Raw genomic sequence first — 5674 nt, forward strand, 5'->3', positions numbered from 1 at the left:
AAATTTTTCACTACATACGCAGCTGAAGGGTCTACTATTAAAGGAACGTGGACACGAAGTTTTCTAAGCACAGGCAAAACCCAAAGCCCTATTCTTAAACCATGTTTCTGTGAAGAATGTGGAATTAACAGAGTATTTGTCTCAGGGGTGATGTTCATTGCTTTGAGAAACTGCCTTTCAACCAAAGGTGAATGTCAAACTCTAACATTAAGAAAAATACAACAGAACACCCCAAAGCTATGATTTACTAATTGAATAAACCGGAAAAATAAAGTTCTATTTATAATTGCACAATTTCTATTCATAAAAGCACAATTGTAACTTTGTATACTATGAGATATAGAAGTGTATTGTCTTAATAATATTTCATGTAAGAAAACTAAGAAACATAAATAGTAATATAGAAAAGCAAGCTCTCTGACTTTCAAGGCTGTAGTGACAAGACAAGACCAAGTTTATCTTTAGATGAAAAGGTGTGAAAACCACCTGGAATGTGTACGCCCCTGTTAGTGTGTGTATACATTTAATTACCTTGAACTCTTGTGTTTGTTAGATCTACTTAGTGCCGAGTATTTCACATGATATTATGATAGCCAAAATGGACCAAGTAGGGAAAGTTCCTACTAAGTTTCAGATTGCAATAGAGCTATTTTTCTTTATATACTCATCAGACATGGGAAACATCAGAAAAGTATGTCTATTGTTAAGATTCTCTTTAAATGACATTTTCACTTAAGATTCTCTGTGGCTCCCGAGAAATTATAAGGCATCGTGGAAATGAGACTGCATTCTAGTTGCTTTTACTCCTAAATTTAGATCTGTCAACACTCAATGGCATGCTCCAGCTAATTTGATAATGAAGATCAGTCACATAATTTCAACAGTAAGCCTCAAAGGCTACACAATCACAGTAGAAAGAAAACAAACTTTGAGGTCTGGATTTGAGGCTTGTTATTTGACCAGCCTAGTTATATGACCAGCCATAAAATCATTAAGATTTTCAGCCTCGGGTTTCACATCTATGAAATAAGACCAGTGCTACTTTCCCCAAGAGGAAGATTGTTGAAAGAATTAAGGGGAAATAATATACAAGTATGTAAAAGGTCTGGCATACAGAGTCTGAAAACAGTGGTGTTTCAGTTCATTTTAGGCTTTTTTTCATTTACTCCGTTTTTCATCTTCTGTTCATTTCATTCATATACGGAGCATCTGCTATGTATGTGTTAGGCACTAGTGATACAAAGGTGAGTAAGATTCACATCCTGCCCTGGAAGACTTCACAGTCTGAAGAGAAAGACCAGAACAACAGATCATAACAGTGTAACACTTGCAGAATTTCAAGGTGAAGAGGCAGCACTGAGGCCAGAGTGGTTATCTCTGCCTAGTGAAAGTCAAAGGAACTTTCCCCAAAGGTGTTATTGGTTGTCTGGGTTTTAGAGGACAAGCAGTAAGCACAGAACATTGCAGAAAAGCAGAAAATCAGAGAGCAGGAGATAGTGGTAAAGTCTGGGGACAGAAACTAAGTAAAATGGTGCTGGAATGTTGGATCGGAGGGACCAGAGGTCCACTCAGGGCACAACCGTCAGCATCACGGTGCTTCATGCTGAGATGTTTGTACCTACTAACTCTGTTAACTCATAAACAACCTCATCCATGGACCAGCCTCTGATCCACAGTTTGTGTTACTGGTTCACACTGAGGTAAGAAGCTTGAGGCCCATTGCAAAACCACTCCGTCTGGAGGACATTGGTTTCAGTTATTTGTTTGTAGCAAACCCATGGCAAGGACAGACATACTCTATCTCACGGCACAAACTCTAACTCATCCAGTCGCCCCCTTTTCAGGTTTACTGTGATCAAATGAGACTCCGGAGGTCCTATGTGAGGCTGACCAGGTGGAGAGTAGGTGTGTGATTTAAGAGAGAAACTATGAAGAGACAAAGGCTCAGATCCAAGAGATAGAAAGTAGAGCATTCTTGACTTGGGACTGTGTGAAGGGAATGGAGGAAAAAGAAACCTCGATGACGTTCGTCTGAGGCTTGGACAGCTGAGCAGCTGTCATGGAATACCATAAAACAAGAGGAGACACGGGTTTATAGAAGAAAATTGAGTCCGTTGGGGTAATTTTGGGTTGCGATGTCCATAAGAAGCTAGACCGCAACACTGAGTAAACATCAAAAGTAGTTATTTTCAAAGTATAAAATGTCCAGGTGGGCTTGGTAGTATGTACCAATAGCCTTAGCTGCATGGGAGACTGAGGCAGGAGGATCCCTTGAACCCAGGCATTCAGGGCTATAGGGTGCTATGGTCACGCCTGTGAATAGCCACTGCACTTCACAGGCAATATAGTAAGACGCCATTGCTTTAAAAAAAAAAATGTCAAATTTATCTTTTTGAAATTTAAGGAGAAATATGAAGACTGAGCTCTTCCTCTTATGCTGTAATGCCCTCAAGAAGCTCCATGGGCTCAGAGCTTTACTCTTGTGTCTCTGCTGTTGAGTGGACTCTTTTCCCATTAACTTTGCAATAGGAAGTCCAGTCTAGGGCAGCCTTGCCAATAGCATGTGTACCCTCAAAAAAAGTAATTTTTACTTTTTCTGAGGCTTCAGACGTGAGCAGAGACTAGAATAAAATCTCTGGGCTAGTAGAATACTTATTCATAAGAAGTACATATTCATAAAGAATACTCACTCTTCAGCTCGGTGCCCATAGCACAGTGGTTACGGTGCCAGCCACATACATGGCAGCTGGCAGGTTTGAACCTGGCTGGAGCCAACTGCAACAACAATGACAAGAAAATAGCCGGGTGTTGTGGCAGATGCCTGTAGTTCCAGCCACTTGGGAGGCTGGGGTAATTGCTTAAGTTCAAGAGTTTGAAGTTGTTGTGAGTTATGACATCATGGCACTCTACTGAAGGTGGAGACATAGTGAGATTCTGTCTCAGAAAAAAAGAATATTCACTCATCAAAAGCAAAAGAGATTTTTTAAAATTAATATTCCCCTTGAACGAGGAACCCACACTAAAGGAAAGGAGGTAATTTTATAATATTTTACCTGGCCATTATTCAGTCTATAATCATGTTGTCTGTCTTCAGTGTGACCAGGAAGTTCTTCCCACACTCTTATTAATTGTAAAAGAGGGGTGGTTAACATTTGTGAAGTTTTAAAAAATGGCAACTGGAAGAATTTTAACATTTTGAATGAATAGAAATCAATCTGATTAGCAGACAGGAAGCTGTGACTTTTTAAATCTTGAGGTCTGATTACTTGATAACCTTAGCTTTCTTCTGCCCTCTCACCCTCTCTCTGCTCAGCACTTAATCTTCTATGGCAAAGCCTCTATCAGATTTCCTGGATTTCAGAGCTCTTACCCTACCTGAACTCTTCAGAGCAAATGCCATTTATTAAAAAAGGGGCTTAGCCCCAGACTTTGTGGCTAGTCTGGCAAAGTCATATAATATTTCTTTCTGGTAGGTGCACAGAATCAACACTTAAAAACAGATTCAAGAAGCTATTTCACCTCTTAAATATGGAGTCTTATCACTTATTGGGAAGATAGTATTTGCCCATAATCTGAATTTCATCCGGCTTCTGATAGCTCACCTCAAAATTCACCAAACTTCAGAAATAATCTTTGACTTCTGAAATGATGAGAAACATTTCTAGCTTTTTAAAAATGCTTTTGCCAAAAAATAAGGAACAGTCCGGAGAAGGTGCTGTTGACATGTCAACCGTGCACAATAATCACCACACTTTAGAGTAAGATGAGTTTGCATCATGGGGAAATTTATTATTATTTAAAGAAAGAGCAAGATGTATTTGGGGGAATTCCCATTAGCACAATTGAAAGGATGAAGAATATCCAGGGCTTCCATCTGTGGTACTGGCTGTTTCGCGTTTAGGTTACCCAAGCCATTTACCCTGGGCTTTGTGAGCGTGTGCTACACCACTGCGGCTTTCCAGGTTTGCTGACATAATGATTTACTCCAGACTGGGCGCTGCCTGAGCCACTGTGCTTGCCACTGCAGGGTTTGCAGAGCGGATGGGTCACAGCTGTGCAGTCCCCCAGACACCTGAGTCCAGAGTACTGCTGGCTTTGCTGCTTTGCCATGCTCGGCAGCAAGCTGGAAGCTCCCCAGCTCTCTGGGGCTGGGCTTCCTGTTCACATGTTTTCTGCTCTCATGTCATTGTGCATGAAGTAACAGTCCCACGGGTGTGCGCCCTCCACAATGGCAGGATTTGTGTGGTTCAACAACCCAGGGTTTCTAATGAGCACATTTTGGACCTTCCAGCAGCTCCTGAGGGAAAGCAGTTTGGAACCAGTTATTCCTTTCCAAGGTGATGGGAGCAAAGGCAGGATTGTACTTAAGCAACAAGGCAAAAGCAACTGCTTGGAGACAATTAAAGGACAACTGCATAAGAAAAATAACCACTTACCTTACACATCTGTCTGTCTCAACGTGTGTGTGTGGACTGTATAGAAAAATGCCTCTAATTCGCAGTTTAAACATATCAGTTACTATTTCAGCATTTCACGATGAATGGCGCTAGTGTTTTCCAGAGGACTGTTATTTTAATGACATTTCTCTGCAGCAAAATCTGATGAGTTTACAAAGTTTGAGAGCCAGGAAATGCAGCTCAGTTTCTGAACAGCTGAAAGAGCCAAGACAGTGGAGTTCACTTCTCAAGTCACACTGTAGCAGGAACTCCTAAGTGCTAAATGCAGCACCGCCCTGGCACAGAGAGAGAAGCCAAAGCAAACTTTTAAAATGCGGCTGGTAAACTAGCAAGCTGAACTTCCAGACATAGTATCGGCAGGTGAAATTCTGGCGGACACCCCACACTTATTTGTAGATGGTAATGTCAAATTAATGGCCACATGTGCCAACACTTTATAGAATTTTAGAGCAAGAAGGGATTTTGGAGTTCTTCCAGTCTCACCTTATCCTTTCATTTTAAGGACAGAAAAACCAAGACTCACGAGAACCCCTCTCTCTCTTTCCACGCACCCCCACGCATAGCCGCCCACCTGTGCATGTACATACATACCTGAGTCTCATGCTGAGTCATTGCTTATAGAAAATAGCATAGCATAGGTCTGACTTAAGAAAAAGAGAAAAAAAGGAGCCTGGGCTCAGAGGTTCATGCTTATAATCCTAGCACTCATGGTGGCTGAGGCAGTGGATTGCTTGAGCTCAGGAGTTGGGACTAGCCTGAGCAAGAGAGAGAACCCATCTCTACTGAAAAATAGAAAATAGAAAAACTAGCCATGTGTTGTGGTGGATGCCTGTACTCCCAGCTACTTGGGAGGCTGAGGCAAGAGGATGGCTTCAGTCTAGGAGTTTGAGGTTGCTGTGAGCTGTGACACCACAGCACTCTTCCCCAGGGTGACAAAGAGAGACTGTCTAAAAAAAGGAAGGAAGGAAGGAAGGGAGGGAGGGAGGGAGGCAGGGGAAGAGGAAGAGGGAAAAAACAACCCAATATTTTCTGTTGGTTCCCTGTCCATTCCCAGCTTCAGGGCTGTGGGCTGCCAATTTGTTCTTCCATGCAGAGTCATTCAGGGTCTCTGGTTAAATTTTTTTAACTGAAACTTGAGTAAACTCTACAACAGACCAAGGATCAATAGGTGAGTGGGACCCTAACTACACAGGGATGTTTGACCGCTGTCTGGTAGT

General features: G+C 41.9%; 1 protein-coding gene across 2 annotated transcripts in view; it reads left to right on the forward strand.

The window, feature by feature from the left end:
• Window positions 1-5674, forward strand: part of LOC100941173 (extracellular sulfatase Sulf-1) — a 178219-nt gene that overhangs the window by 27342 nt on the left and 145203 nt on the right. The gene's annotated exons all lie outside the window — the stretch shown is intronic.

This window comes from Otolemur garnettii, unplaced genomic scaffold (genome assembly GCF_000181295.1).
Source record: "Otolemur garnettii isolate 467f Iridium unplaced genomic scaffold, OtoGar3 scaffold00113, whole genome shotgun sequence".
NCBI lineage: Eukaryota > Metazoa > Chordata > Mammalia > Primates > Galagidae > Otolemur > Otolemur garnettii.